This window comes from Limanda limanda, chromosome 10, assembly GCF_963576545.1.
Source record: "Limanda limanda chromosome 10, fLimLim1.1, whole genome shotgun sequence".
NCBI classification, from domain to species: Eukaryota; Metazoa; Chordata; class Actinopteri; order Pleuronectiformes; family Pleuronectidae; genus Limanda; species Limanda limanda.
This window is the reverse complement of record NC_083645.1, coordinates 19,911,880-19,928,815: the sequence shown is the minus strand read 5'-3', so window position 1 is coordinate 19,928,815 and position 16,936 is coordinate 19,911,880.

Below are 16,936 nucleotides of genomic sequence, written 5' to 3'. Positions count from 1 at the left end.
GATGTGAAAGTGAGGGCGACAGAATGAGTTTACCTCTCGTTCACTTCGCTTGTCACGCGGTATCAGCCGTATCTGTACGTGCCCTATTTTACCTAAGCCAATGTGTGTGATGTCAAAGACAGTTTTTTTTGGGGGGGGGGTTCGTTTTTGAACAATTCCCAAAAAAAGTACCCAAAAATGTATCTTCCAAAAAAGGTGTGAAGTATATTTCTTGTCAGCCGAGATGTCGATGTTAGTTGTAGAAGTTGATGATGAAGGAAAGGAACGCGGACCCAGTACTTACAAGTATAATAATGTTTATTACACAAATAGTCCAGGCAAAGTAGCCCATTTTGGAGCCAAAAATAGAAGCAATTGTAAAAGAATTTTTTTCAGCATAGATTATTTCTATGAGGTGTCCAGAACAACATACTAAAAGTCCTAAGAAATCGTAGTTGAGGAAATATGTTTAATTCTCATCAATGTGTGCCAATAAGGCCCGGCAACAATACACCCCAAAAAGACTATTTTTTTCCTTTACTCCTGTCAAAATGAAACTTTACACAATGAAAGTAGCCATGAAACGTAACTTTTTTTGTATTCCAAGTTTTTTTGAAAATGAATTTATGTATGTATTTGTAATACATATGAATGGTGTTTGCCTATGCAAATTAGGACATATTCAATAAGTGTGGAGCTCATGTGCTTGTCAAATTAATTTCAAAAGAAACTTGTAATACAAAAAATGTTACGTTTCATGGTTACTTTCATTGTGTAAAGTTTTATTTTGATTGGAGTAAAGGAAAAAAATAGTCTTTTTGGGGTGTATTGTTGCCGGGCCTTATTGGCACACATTGATGAGAATTAAACATATTTCCTCAACTAGGATTTCTTAGGACTCTTAGTATGTTGTTCTGGACACCTCATACAAATGATCTATGCTGAAAAAAATTATTTTACAATTAGTCGGTCGTAAAACGCTACTTTGCCTGGACTAAAAGTAGTACAGGTCAAGACGAGCTCTAGAACTCGGAGAAATCACCCAGACGAAATAGTGAAATCTGACCAGCCGTGGTCTTACACACATTTATATAGAGAGTTTGGTTCCGCCCATGACTTCAGGTATATGCCGTCCCCCATGGGATTTCTGACTAAAGAGGGACATGTTTTGTGTCCGAACATGAAGACACATTGGTCAAGAACATTCCTTCTACACCAATCCATTAGAGTCAAGGATCATTTCAAAAAGGTGGAGAACTTCTAAGGTAAACATCTGGAGGACTCTCTGAGAATGTCTGAGAGTCCAGAAGGCAAGTATCATAAATGTAAGCCTGTTAATATGTTTTGAACACATACCAAAATGATCTAACTAATATACAACAGGTGCAAGGCCACTAAACTTTTCTTCAGAAACAGTCGGCATTAGGACGATTAGTAAGCGAGTGTGTTGTCTTCAAGGCTGCGTGGTCGTTTGGAGTCGTACAATATGGCCCCAAAAAAAAGTGGCTGCAAAAGTCTGACTCACCGCGAAGTCACTGACATGCCCTACATCGCTCTGCATCGCTCTGCATCGCTCTGCATCGCTCCACCGCCGAGCTCCAGCTCTCAGCCCGTGGCGACGCCTCCAAACACAGCACAGATGCAGGCCTAAGAATAGAGGAGGGATTGATGGATGTAGAAAGGGAGGATGGGAGCCTGGTAATTGAGTGAGTGGCCTTCTGGATGTGGGAGCCTGAATAAAAAGTATAAAGCCTTCCTCAGGATCATTTCACTCAAAAGTACATAAAAGCTCTTTCAAAGTTTTCTCTGTGTTCTTTGCCCTGAACTGAAATAGTCCCTGCGGAGGGAATGCAGAAACACACAAACACTCCCGCACTGCTTCCTGAAAGAGGAGGATAAAAGGGTTGACCCTGCAAGCATGCATGCACGGCACACACACACACGCACACACACACACACACACACACACACACACACACAAACACACACACACACACACACACACACACACAAACACTCATGAAAAATAGAGGGCATTCCATTCAACGGTTCTTTTTTCCAGCTCTGCATCTTAAACCAAGATTATTAATAATGCTCCAGTGTAAACATAGCTTCTCATTTTCCTCTGAAAGCTTTAAAGTGTGCGAGCAGGCAAACAGGAAGATCTCTGTCGTGCCCGGCAGCAAATAATGACCCGAGAGCGAGAGGAATGGTCGTCAGAGATAAAGGGAAACGAGAGGTTTCACTCAGGAGAGACTTTTGTTCCTCGGCCGTGGAGAGAGAGGAGAGAGAGGAGAGAGAGGACGGAGTGGATGAAGAGTGGATGAAGAGCTGTAACCTGGGGACAAACCCACAACATGTTGTAAAACACAAAACAGCTCCGTCAGCGTGACACAAGCTACACAAGCACAGAGAGAAGTTATATGTTCACTGTTTCATGCACGTCTGGATTGTTTTTATAATGAATTTATATATATATATATGTGTGTCTGTGTGTGTGTATAATATATATATATATATAAACATCTCTATAAATATAAATATATAATGAGATAACAAGAGATTTGCATCACTTTACCCAAATGTATTCATTTTAAAATGTCATAAATGAAAAAAAGTAAACAAACTAATGTTTAACATTTAATTAGATTTATGACTGAATCGATCAATAGTTCCTTCATTTTCTCTTCTTCAACAGTTTTTGTTTGTTAGCAAGTTCAACAAACACAACTTAATGTGTGATACTTTCAATAACCTTGTGTGATACTTTCTGTCACGTTGTGTTATAGTTTCTGTAACGTTGTGAGATACTTTCTGTAACGTTGTGTGATACTTTCTGTCACGTTGTGTTATAGTTTCTGTAACGTTTTGTGATACTTTCTGTTACGTTGTGTTATTGTTTCTGTAACGTTGTGTGATAGTTTCTGTAATGTTGTAAGATACTTTCTGTAACGTTGTGAGATACTTTCTGTAACGTTGTGTGATACTTTCTGTCACGTTGTGTTATACTTTCTGTAACGTTGTGAGATACTTTCTGTCACGTTGTGTTCTAGTTTCTGTAACGTTGTGTTATAGGTTCTGTAACGTTGTGAGATACTATCTGTCATGTTGTGTAATGTTGGGTTCTAGGGCAGTTCTGAACATTTTCTCTGTTTTCCCAGAGAACACTTGATCTTGATGAAAAGAATCTGACACATGATGGGAACCGATTTCTATGAGGGTGTGAAATCTGGTGCGGCTGATTGAATTGAAAGGGACCGAGAGCCATTCAAGTTTCAACATGTTCCTCACACCAGGCTTCCTTCTCAATGGTGTCAAACAGGACTCACTCCCTCAATGTGACAACTTTGTCTGAGTGACACAACACAATGTGTTTGTGACCAAATATAGACACAGTGTGTCAGCAGGGGACACTGACAACCCTCCTTCCCCACCTGACACTGAGACCATGTATGACAGCGTGTCTTCCCCTCCGGCCCTTCATCCTCTGTGCCCGCCATGGTGCCAGTCTGCCGCGGTGGCGTGGTGGCGTGCCGCCTGTTTGAGACCCGCTCACCTGCCTGTGCCCCCCCACCAGTGCTGACCGCATTGAACCGTGTGTTGGTTCTCTCTCTCCGTGATGTGTCCTTCCGGGGAGTGGAGGGAGTAGCACAAGGTGACTGTTGATATTAGGATGTAGCATTTGCCACGCTGGGGTGCCTCCTTCATTGGTATTTCATGTAGAGCGCCGCCGCATTCGTCACGTTTCATAAACTTCCTTATTATTCACTGGCGGGGAGTAATTTAGTTCTACCGCTCGCAGTTGTGAGAGTGAGATAGTGGGAGAGATGGAGGGAGGGAGGGAGGGAGGGAGGGAGGGAGAGAGGGAGGGAGGGATGACACTCTGGAATCCTTCTAATAATCATCCCTCTTCCTCACACATGAACTTGTTTATCAGAGGAGCACGAGGTTGAGTGGTGCTCACCTCCCTCTGCAGCTAAAACACACGCTCACTTGTGTGAATCCTCGGGGTGATCGTCTCTGCGGCCCCCCCCACCCCCCCCATCCACAGTCTCGAGATAATCAGCCGGCTTTCGGGAGCTTAGGCAAACAGAGTTGTCAGAGGAGTGACACGTACAGTCACGCCCGAGGGAGACGTGGACGTGGAGAAAAATAATTCATCAGTGGGTTCATGAACCGAGAAGTTTCCCTCAGGTCCGGCGGTTCTGTCGCGGCCGCGAGGACGACAGGACCCGCTCCTGTGCGATGCTTATGGCACCAATGAATTGCTTAAGTGCACACCATATGCAGCAGGCAGCTCTCCTCACACACGTCCTTGTATATCTTTGTTTAGTTGCGGAACGTGCCCATAAAGCCCAGCATAGCAGTGAGGGTTTTACGCCAAGCAGGTGGCCATGTTGTACTCGGCCAGAAAGCATAAAAAGCCGCCTGCCCCCGGCAGCTGCCTGGTCATAAAACACATTTATACCATGATGTCCGCGCCCGTCCCTAAAGTGTGCTTCAGGCTACGGGGCCAGAAAAGTAGGACCCGGTGCATCGGAGAAAAACTTGAGTCAACTCCACAAAAAGAGAGGGAAAAAACTACTTTGACCTTTATAAATGGGGAAAAAAAAGTTAGTCTCCAGAACAGGCTGAAGCTGCGAAAGTTCACTTCACATTGATGTGTAGACAATGGAGTGTGTGGGTCTTCGGAGCGCAAAAAACTTTGTGTGTGACTTTTCTCTCTCTTACCCCTCTTCTGTTTTCAGAGGGTTTCTTCGGCCTCTTCGCTTTCTCTCTCTGTTCTGGAGCAAAGTGCCAGTGAAGTCGTCCCCACGGCGTCGGACGCACCGGAGCAGAAAGTGTGTGCCACAAGGTGGACTTTTTTTATTAATGGAGTCCGGTTAGAGCGGCTGACCTGTGAAGCAGTACGGTCAGCCGCTAGGTGAGCACACTGCCGCTGTAAATCCAAAAACAGGCGTCCCCTGTCTCTCTCTCTTCCTCCTCTCCGTCACGCCCATCAGCCAGCACGTCCCCTCCACTCTGCAGCGCCCGCCCCCCCCCCACCACCACCACCACCACCACCACCTCCACCGCTAACAGAATGTCAAGTCCAGCTTTGTTACCGACGGCTGACAGAGTGGTCAATAAGGTGTGGATGTTGCAGGTTAAGGCTGTAATCACCGCTGTTTTTCTCCCTCCTCTCAGGCCGTCGTGACAAATAAAGAATAATTTCAGCTTTGAGGATTACGTTCATGTTCCCAGGCGGAGTCGGGATGCTGCTGTGTTAGATTTATGAGCAACATGAAGCTGGTGACTAATGCTGCAGCCCGCTGGGACGCTATGATCCCTCGGTACCCTGGATTTGTGGCCCTGTGAGTTGTTAACCTTTACATAGCCAGTGTTCACAGTGTGCTCATCTGGAATAAAGTTTAAAGCCAAATATACTTTCTCATCCTTAATAATGTAAAGACTAATGAGGGCTAAAGGGCTATTTAAAAAGCTGCGTCTTTGTATCTTTGTTTTTATCCTAACTGCTCTTAAAGAGCCGGAATGAACTCGGTGATGGTATGTATGGCTGTAAATTGGTCTTTGTAGTGTGGTCACGATCTTTCCTCCTGACAGACAGTCACAGGTCACCTCTATACATGTTATGAATCAGTCCCTGTGCCCATGTCTAAACCCACCTTGCAGAATTTGCTTTCAATAATGCATAAAAAAGGGCACAGACTTTGCATGTATCGTCAGCGCGAGGACATGATCCCTGGCATCTGGAAGCCACACAGGGCTCCTGCTGAATGATAATGGCCTCTCCTCCCCTTTGATGAATTATTAAATTCAAATTGTTTTGCAAACAAAACATATTTGTTAACACCATGAAATCTGGGGTGAAAGCTGGGGCTTTATCAATATTTAATTTTCACTGTAGACAACGGTATAGCCTCTGGCCAGTTTCTGGTGCATAATTAATGAAAGGGCAATAGAACTAACAATTCATAGTGTATAAAACAACCGCTGGTGTCATAACAGCTCAGGTTTTAACTCTGCAAACAAGCGCTGATGCTTTGAAACTGTGCTGGAGCTCTCACGTGTGACACATGCTGATGAGCGGAGATTTACAACAAACAACACTTTCTCCAATGGAGGAATTCTGGAGGAATTTAATAGCGCTCCGCCGAGGCATTAATATTCATGAGGTTATTGTCGCCTTTCACTCTAAACCGTCCATTGTTCTATCGTCGATCGCTTCATGATCTCTCCATATTCAGGCTTTTTGATTGATTGAATATCAATGTCACACTGTGGTTATGGTGAAACGCCTGCAATTGGGATGATTAATATTTGATTCCCCCCCTTTCCCTCTTCTCTCTCTCTCTCCCCCCTCTGGCATCAGAGTGGGAGGAAGGGAAGTCGACACAGTGAATATCAAGTGGCTGATTGGCGTTGTCACCCCGGACCCTGGTGGACCCTGGCGGACCCCGGGTTGCCAGATGTGCTTGTCCGTCGGTGTCAGCTGCAGGACTCGTCTCGTGGGTTTGTCGCGTTGGACAAACGGAGCGGAGGTGGCTGCCGTCCCTCACTGGGGCCTGCCACTCACACTGTCTTTTTCTCTTTTCATCACTGTCATCCGTCTGCTGATCCCGGTGTCTGATGACCGGGCCCATCCTGTGGAGGCATCGCTCATGCCACATGTTCCAGCTAAAATAAATCTCCCACCACAAACGCACACACACACCTTTGAATGACATTCCTCAGTGAGTTACTTTGTAATGATACCGCAACCGTTTGGCTCAGTTTGCCGCGGACAGCCGGGTTTTTCCCTCGTGGATGTTTCCCACAGGAGCACTCGGGTCGATAAGCGCATACAGTTCAGGAATTAAGTGAAGGACGTTTTTTTTGTGCTATTGATTGTTTGTTGCAGGATGCTATTCAAATGTGGAGCACTGTGTGAGACATACACAATAAGGTAGGGTACGTTTTTTCTTTATTTTGACTTACCTGTGGGTTATGAATAGAAGCAGCTCTTTTGTGAAGTGAGGAGCAGTTGGCTTTGGCATTTGAGGGGCACCTTCCTGCATTTGGTTGTGTGTCTCAGACCTTGGAGAGCTCATTTAAACCCGACTTTATTGTTTGCAGCAGCAGCAGCACTCATGAGCACTGAGGTGGTGCTTGTTGCTAGGGAGGACACAAGAAAGTGATGCGGTTGTGCAGACAGGGTATGGAGAGGGAATATGTCTGTGCAGTATGCATGAACGTGTGTGTGTGTGTGTGTGTGTGTGTGTGTGTGTGTGTGTGTGTGTGTGTGTGTGTGGTGTTTGGTCTATATGTGTCGGGGAAAGTGTCTGTGTTAAGTGTTTGCTCTATGTGTTAAATCATCTCTGCACCAAGGTTCATGCATTGTGTGTGTGTAGCGTGTGTGTTTTGAGGCAGCCAACTGAGCGGGGGGAACATCTGCACACAGTGGCACAGGCCTTCTGCCTTTACACACGGCTCCTGCCGAGCAACGCTTCACGGCCTAGCAGGCTGTGACCTCCCAGAGGCTCCAGGGGAGCTCTTCCTCTTTAAAGCCAGCTGTGCCTCAAACTATCTGCCCGCCAAATATTCCACAGTCCAGCTGTTCACCTGAGAAACAGAGAGCTCAGCCCTCTTACTTTCTCCCTTTCATACTTTCGAAGAGCCATTGTGCAGGTTAAAGAGAGCGTCGAGTCTCAGCACCTGTGAGTCTTTTGTTGTTACTGCCAAAGCAGCAAACTTGGCTTCATCCACTGTGTTCAGAGCTGTATAGTTAAAGGTTTGTTAGATGTTTGCAGTATAACATTCAAAGCAGTTTCACTCTGCACATTTCTTTTTGTAAGATACAAGATGTGGAGTATTTAGTTCTTCTTCAGTGAAAGACCGTCAGGGCAGCACTGAAGGATGAATTCATTTAGTCGATAAATGAAACAGAATCCTGAGAATTGTGTCATTTACTGAAGGTTCCCTCATTGCTGGTTGGTTCTTTCAGCTGGGATTTGGTCGGCGTCTGTGAATGAAGCTAATATTCATGATTGATTTCTGTTTTTCATCCACAGGAGGATTGGATGATATGGTCGTTAACGGATATGCGCTGGTGTAAATAATCCATCATGGCTTTTAATGGTGCCAATCATTTTGATTATTTGAATCAATGTGATGAATGAGATGTATTTGCAGTTGAAACGTATTTTAAATATGGCATAGATTGAAACACATTCATTGACACAGGTTGATGTTTTTATTTATATAGATATATAGATAGATAAAGAGATAGATAGATAAATAGATGGATAGATAGATAGATAGATAGATATAGATAGATAGATAGATAGATGATAGATGGATAGATAGATAGATGGATAGACAGATAGATAGATAGATGGATATATAGATAGATAGATAGATAGATAGATAGATAGATAGATAGATAGATAGATAGATAGATAGATAGATAGATAGATAGATAGATAGATAGATAGATAGATAGATAGATAGATAGATAGATAGATAGATAGATAGATAGATAGGTAGGTAGGTAGGTAGGTAGGTAGGTAGGTAGGTAGGTAGGTAGGTAGGTAGGTAGGTAGGTAGGTAGGAAGGTAGGTAGGTAGATAGATAGATAGATAGATAGATAGATAAATAGATAGATAGATAGATAGATAGATAGATAGATAGATAGATAGATAGATAGATAGATAGATAGATAGATAGATAGATAGATAGATAGATAGATAGGTAGGTAGGTAGGTAGGTAGGTAGGTAGGTAGGTAGGTAGGTAGGTAGGTAGGTAGGTAGGTAGGTAGGTAGGTAGGTAGGTAGGTAGGAAGGTAGGTAGGTAGGTAGGTAGGTAGGTAGGTAGGTAGATAGATAGATAGATAGATAAATAGATAGATAGATAGATAGATAGATAGATAGATAGATAGATAGATAGATAGATAGATAGATAGATAGATAGATAGATAGATAGATAGATAGATAGATAGATAGATAGATAGATAGATAGATAGATAGATAGATAGATAGATAGATAGATAGATAGATAGATAGATAGATAGATAGATAGATAGATAGATAGATAGATAGATAGATAGATAGATAGATAGATAGATAGATAAGCACTCCCTCATTCAGTCTGCAGACCTATCACATTGACACTTCTCAAGGCATTTGCCTAAAAATAGTTCCTGGTTATGAGAATAGAATAATTTACATTTCAATATATTCTGACTAATATCAAGCAGGAGACTATTTCAAAATCCACCGTACGTGGAAGACACACTTTCAATGGAGCTGTGGAATATTAAAGGAATTTGAAGCGCATGTGTCAAGTGTCTCCTTCAAAAATGCCTATAGGGCAATAGGCACTAATATGCCAGTCATGAAATGGAGTCAGGATTGTGAGACATGGCAGAAATTTTGTTATAACAAGGTGCTGCCGGTGCCGTCTGTGAAGTGAAGTGCACGCGAGCCGAGGAATCAGCACAGACACATGTCCACTGTGTAGTGTGGAGCGAGGCAGCTTTATTTATAACAGATCTCATGTGTAGAGGCAAAAACTACAGCTAAAAAACTATTCCTTTGAGTTTTACGATAAGGCAATTACAGTGATTGAATCATGTAAAAGACATGAAAACATACGATTAAGATACATTTATTTGTCCCAAACACATGCACAAGCACACTCATGCAATTGTAGGGAAATTTAACCTTTGCTTTAACCCATCTGGTGCAGGACACACAGAGCAGTGAGCAGCCATGTACGGCGCCCGGGGAGCAGATGTTGGGGGAGTAAGGTGCCTTGCTCAGGGGCACTAGACAGGGTAGGGAGAATCCTCTTGGATTTTTGGACAGATCAATCCAGGTTCGTCTTTTTTTGTTGTTTCTCCGTGGAGTCGAAGCAGAGACAAACCAGAGACCTTTTCTGCCCATAGTCCAAGTTTCTGCCACTAGTCCACCGCCTCTCCTATACGATGACCTTAAAGACAGTTATAGGAAATTAAAAGAAAATAAGATGGAAATAGAACCCAGTAAAAAATTTAGTCTAAATGTGAAAGTGACTGATCTCTGTGTACCAGCCCTGCGATACATTAGTGACCTGTCCAATGACATTGCCTCTCTCTCCCAATGTCAGCTGTGATTGGCTACAGCGTCCCCCCCCCACTCTCACGACCTTCAAATGATAAGAGGTTCAGCAAATGGACGGATGAATGATTTTATTGGTAGAAGAGATCGAGTCTTTCAAGCTTTATTCACTCGAGGTGTCTTGCTGCTTTGAGCCTATTAGGAAGGAGCGCTGTGTTCAAATGCTCAATCAGAAATTAAGCAGTGTAATGAAGCGAGTCTCAGGTTAGTGGGACTGTGAGGTCGGCAGTCAACCTGACGCCTCACTCTCACCCCAGGGTGCAGACGAGAGAGAGAGAGAAACCTCACAGGTTTCCATGAGACGGCAAGTTGAGACTTCCAGCGTCACCGTGATTGATGACGACCACGGCGATGATATATACGATGCCCCATCCCCGAAGAATAATTTATGAGCAGGCTCGTTTAATTTGTCTGTGGCTTAATTTGGCTCCGTATGTATGACTTATTAACGTGTTCGGCAGTTGATGACTTCCACGCCGGAGCAGCAGTGGGCGACTGGCGCTAACATGTCTTCTGGCGTAGATACGTTCACTGTCATCCGTCCAATCTACATGACCTGACAATTAAGCTAATAAGTGAAAATGGCACCTTCCCAATGCAATTTTAATGAGCACCATGTTGAGAAAAAGGAATGTGTTCACGATGGAACCCTTAATGGGCTGCTCCTGATTCCCAGCACTGAGGCAGAAACGGTAAATGCACTTGAACTAAGGGCTCGGCATAATTGGTCCGTACCCCACAGCTGAACCGAGTCTCGTTGTGTGTCACTCAAACTTCTGCTTTGAACTTGTCAGGTTTAAAAAAAAAAAAAGACACTTAAACATGTCTGTCACCAGGAGAAACCTTCACAAGTGCTTTGGGTGCGTGTAGCTCCGGATCTACGACCCAGTGTAAGTGTCCAAAGCCGTTTTGCAGACATGACCTCTGGAGGAACTCCTGGGAACTGGGTCCGGACTTTCACCCGAGGTTTTTTCTTTCACACATGCACAACGCAGCAGGAGATTCTCCACTCAAGACCCAACAGGTGAGGGCTGGTGCAGCAGGCAGAGGCAGGATGTAAAGTATTTACACCCACGTCGGCCATTTTCATCAAAAACCCTCTTGACATCTTAGTCCTTGTCTTTGTATGGCACCACTTTTTCAAGCTGAGATATTGAGAGTATTTTAGTTTTTTTAATTTTTGCATCTGTTTCCTTTGAGAACCCCACACTCGCTCGCAGAGGATCTCCTGCTGCTTCTCACATGAGCTCCTCTGTAGTTTCTGCAGACTCATGACTCAGGGGGGCCAGCTGGAGAAAGACTCTGGAGGTTCTCACACTCAAGAAGATAATTATGCCTAATGCGGGGACTGTATGTATTTTATTCATTGTAAAAAGTGGATTTAAATGTTGAGTTAGTGTCAATAAATCGAATAACTTGAAAATGATACAGAATGTTGACATTATATATAAATATAAACGCACAATTCATTTAATGAAATCACATTGCATGTGGACATTTGCGCGTCCTCTAGAGACACTCCAGAGGATCTCTGCAGTTCAGTGCATGTCTGAAAGCACCTAAATTATTTTCAATACACTTATATTGTATCTGATTTAACATTGTGGTCTTAATAATGTGGCATTTTTGTTATCATATTTAACTTGCGACTAGAGCCTGATCAATATATAATTTTTTTCGGGGGGGCAGTGCCAATATCACACATTGACTATGCAGATGACAACTGACCACATTATACACTTTTATACACTCTTTGCCAAAATTAACCAGAGCATAATAAAGTCTTAAAAGCAAGAAAAGAGGAAAAGTCGAGGTACATTTCCTAATCTTTCCATCCAAATTATTTACAATCCCCAGACAGCACTGACAAAGTGGACTTTTGGACTTTTCTCCACTGTTTCCGAAATTGGTCGGGTGGCTCAATGTGAAAAAGAAATAAAACATCAGAGAGACAGAGGGAGAAAGACATTTGTGTCTGTGTTGTAATGATGGGCCCAGTGAAGCAGAGCTGTGCGGCCCACTCTGGTTCTGTGTGGACGTCGCCTCCATCACGCCTCTCTGTCTCTCTCTCTCTCTCTCTCCAGATAACCACGTTTGGTCCTGCAGCTCCGCCCACACACTTACTGTTTGCATGTTGGTATTTTCACTGATGGTCTGAACACTTGAGGAAAAACAGCAGTGAACCGTTGCTGACTTGTTTTACATGGATAACAATGTTAGAAATGAAAGGTCTAGCTGAATAAAGAAGTTAAAATAACAACAACAAAAAGCTGCAGTAACTACAGACACCAGGAGCAGCAGTGGAGTGGGTTCAGGACCACAGCTCCATTACAAACAACTCTAGACTACAGAAGACAACAATAATTTTTTTTTTTTGTGCAGGAAATTGTTGTTTATGTTTATTTTCTGCTCTAGTTTCATCAGATATTTAAATATGCAAATACAAATACTCAAAGTCTGTCAAAGAATCAAAAACTCTGATGTATCCGGCTCTGTATTAACTTTGAATTCTGTTCTGTACTAACCTGTGGTTACAGAGTTAGATGGTTATTGTTGAGACTGCATCTTCTTTGATGTTTTACTTCGGGACTGAAATATGTTTTTTCTCCACAAACTATGATCAGACAATATCATCAAATCTATATTTAAATCGTGTAAATAACAATAAGTCTATAATGTTTAAGAGTATATGACCTGTCCAGGGCGTACACTTCCTCTTGCCCCCTTGTAAAACTCAAAAGGATAAGAATATGGATAATGGACGGATGGATAATTCACATGCAGGTATTCAGTTTTATGTATTAATATAAAATTCAAATGTCCTTGTAGAGTGTAACATGGGCTGCATGTGGTGATTTGTCTGTGGTCGTCAGCCTGACGGAGTCAGAAGTCCCAGGCCACTTTTCACTCAGTCCCTGTGAGACAGACGTGTTTAGCCCCACGTGTCCTTCTCAAACCACAATTCTGTTGGTGTGTGTGTTTATATTGGGTGTTTGCAAGTATTTGGTTACCTCTTCATTTAGGGACACCTACCAAACACCAGTGCAATGTTACACAACATCTCTGTAATAAACCCGCTGAAGGTTACAATGTTCCGTGTTTATTGTGACTGTTCCCCAGTGCTATTGATTCGATGTTAAGGTCATTTTAGAGGCTGTAGCTGTTAAATTCAGGTGTCACATCTTCATGAAAATCACTGTTGCAAAAATAAACCTGGCACATCATTATTTTGGGGAAATATGTCTCACTGCAATCTGTGGGTATCTGCATCGGAATTTACATGCAGTGTGTTTTCCTCGACAACCTTAATCCCCCTGCCTTAGGAAGCTGAGGGCTTTGCATTGTTGCCACGCTTGGAAGTTGCCATCCTGCCACCGTATGTAAAGGCTCACTAATAGACCCCGGTGGGGCATCATTCCTATTCCACTCGAGTTTACGACCCCCCTTTCGTTCTTTCTTTCCATCTTTCTTTCTTTCGCTAATTTTGACTTTTTCCTCCTCCCTCCCTGTGTCTCTCGCGGAGACTTGATATTTTTCTCTTGGCTCCTCTGTGCTCTGCCTGTGGGCCTGCGAAATGTCTCTGTCTGAGGAGAAGGCCCCCTCGTCCCTTTGGAAGCCATTAGAGAACCTTTATGAATATGTGCTGAAAGGGCTCTTTTTTTTCAGGGGTGGGGACCGAGTGGGTGGGTAGATGAGGGGGATTTATGTGCAATGCTATCATTTGCCTTAGATGCTCTTGTTGTGAACCACCCATGAATGTTTTCCGCGCTTCTTTTTAGAGCGCTGATTTATTTTGTACTTTTGTTTGGGGTTTTTCTTGTTCCTGGTGGCGCTGAGTGCTGCTTGTGTTTAAGTGCAGTGTCTGTTTGGAGGATTTTCTTTCTGTTTTCCTGAAGCTGCAGTGCTTAAAAATAATGTTTTTTAAAAGGCCGGCCTTCAATATCTTCCTCTCTTATCTACTTTTTCTTGTTTTTACAACTAACTTTTTATTTAGAGATGGTAGTAAATATAACTTTTGGGCCCAAACAGAGTATATTGTGTAAGTAAGTGCTCAATATAAGTGCATTTTTAAAAGGGGGGGAGAAGGCAACAGGGCTCAATTTTCACGGCTTTTACGCTTTCTGTTCCCATGAAATAAATATCACATATTTTAAAAGCTTGTATGTAAAATTGAGCCCTGGTTAAATATTCAAGATGCTCTTGAAGAGATAGTGGCCAGGATGTTCTAAGTGCACCACTTTACTTGTGGCATCTAGCTCTAAATCTGATTGGCCTGACTATGTACTCCTACTGGTAAGCCTGCGGTTTGTGTCTTTTTAAGTCCAGCGGCACTTTTAACAAGATCGGCCTACCTTGGGGGTTTCCACGCTCTTGTTGATCCATGCTCGGTGGTAACGAGATCTTATTATGAGCAGTTCCGGATGCAGGCTTTAAAAAGAGAGGATAAAAAAGGAAGAAAGTGGCAGCGGTGGTGGATGCCCTCTGCTTCCCTCCCTCGTTAATTGCAGAGAGGGCAACTGTTTTGAGTACAACCTGATGGTTTGGGCTGCAGGCCTGCCTGGGTCAGACAAAAGCTCCAGTGCTCATGAATCATGCTACCTGGGAATAGGAGCCCAGCTGAGGTCCAGAGGGGGGGGGAGGTGTAAGCATTTCCACAAACGCCTCATCGACAGCACAAATGGGCTCTAGAGGTCCTGCAGGCTCAAACAATCAATCAGAGACCATTTTATCATAATTACACCGAGGGAGGAACGGTGCTGAGCCGTCCACAGCAGCACCGGTCCCTTCCCTCCACCTCTCCCATGACTTCTTCTGTCAAGTGGTTAGCCTGCATGCTTTCGTTCTATTCCCTCAAGGACCTCCATCCTCATCCTCCCTCCTCTTCTGTCTTCCTTTTTTCCCATCTCCGGTCCTGGCCTTTATCTATGGCCCTTCATTTGCCCTCCATTTTGATCCGCCTGTCAGTATTTTCCCGTTGCCCGGTGCTGACTTTACTCACAAACACACGTGCGCACTTGCAAGACCAATAGACAGGCACATGCATCGCCCCATGCTGCAGATTGTGGGGAGAGGATAGATGAGAGGTGATCTGATGGAGTCTGTAGTGGAGAGGGAGATGGGTATGTAGGGCACAGTGTGTGGATAAAGTAATGATTTCTCCTTCACACCTCCCTTGCTAATTAGTGCAGACTGCCTGCTGCCTGGAAGGGGGTGGTGTCTAGGGAGCCCTGCTATTTGTCTTGAAGAATTACCGACAAGGAATTCACGTTGCTCCTTAATCCCACGGATACTGGACGGAATTCAGCATTTACCTGACTGCAGCCACCTGTCACATTTGATTTAATGATTGCAGCGGTCATTTTTAGCCTCCACTCCTCTGTGCAGCCGCGCAACTGGGAAGAAGTGGCCTGGTTCACCTCCCCTGTGAGTCCCTCAGTGCAGGCTGTTTATGTGTCCTCATGCCGCAGACTCCCCCCCCCCCCACATCCCTCCATCATCTCCTATTTGTCGCCTGCTCTCCACTCTTCTTCAAACCTGCTGTCTCTCCGTTCCCCATTCATTCTGAGAGGTGTCATCACAATGGAGACATCACTTTGCTGTATGTCAAGTATGTAAATATGACATACATTTGCGGTAATAGAAAACTACTGTAGGTATTAACCCGAACCAACGGGTCAAGTTGAAATCCAACCACAGGCTTTTACCGGTTGCGGATTTTTCGAATTCATTTTTCTTTTATTAATTTGCAGAGGAAAGCGCTGAAAAGGCAAATGACCCAGAAACTCATGGACGGAGAAATAGTAACCTACAGATTTACTGTATGTGATAGGTGTTTGTGTGGGAATCCCATTAACATGATTTAGCCTAAGGTGGAACTCATCTCCATAGCAGTTGCATCTGACAAGCCTGCCATGGCATGACAGAGAAGCCAATCATTAATGTCAGCCAGAAGAAAAAATAAGTATTATGTTTCCCTGGAAGTACTACCCGGTAATGATGTCCATTTCCATGCATTCTGAACTTTTCTCCTCTGGACTAATAAGATGAAACTTTAATGATCTCTCTGGGTGTATTGTTCGCTTCCCATTAGCAGATTGTAGAACAACAAAGCAAACAGAAATGTAATTCAGATAAGATTGGGGTAAGTAAAGGGCTAGCTAAAAGAATGTACCGTCACTCAGATGAAATTCCACTCACGTGTTTTTGTTTACAACAAATCATTACCAGTGCACCCTTATCCCCAAAAGCTCTCAAATCTTGTTTTCTATCCAAGTTGACCTCTTTGGGCTCGCTCGGACTTATCCACAGTTATTTCAGGGCTAGCAAAAGAAACTTTGGACAATGTCGACTTGAGCTGACTCAGACATTTGCGTTTTTCACATACAGCCTCTCAACATAATTTCAGGAGATTATCTGTGATTGCATGTGTGAAAGCACCTTTACACTTTGTGTTCCTAATAAATTGACAGTTTAAGAAGAAGAAGAAGAAGAAGAAGAAGAAGAAGAAGAAGAAGAAGAAGAAGAAGAAGAAGAAGAAGAAGAAGAAGAAGAAGAAGAAGAAGAAGCACCTGTTCTAATCTCATATACAGTCTATGGTTCTAATTCATAGATATATATAAAGGCTAGATGTCTCGTCTGTGTTGCCGGCCAACGGAGTCGAACGTCCGCACATGGCGGCCATCTTGCCACAGTCAGCTCGCTCACCCATAACAAATCTTGTACCTATTTTAGAACATTATTCTATTTCTTAGAACATAACATAATTATTCATATGTATGCAGTGTCATAAGTACATCTCTGACGTTTACAACAAACCAAA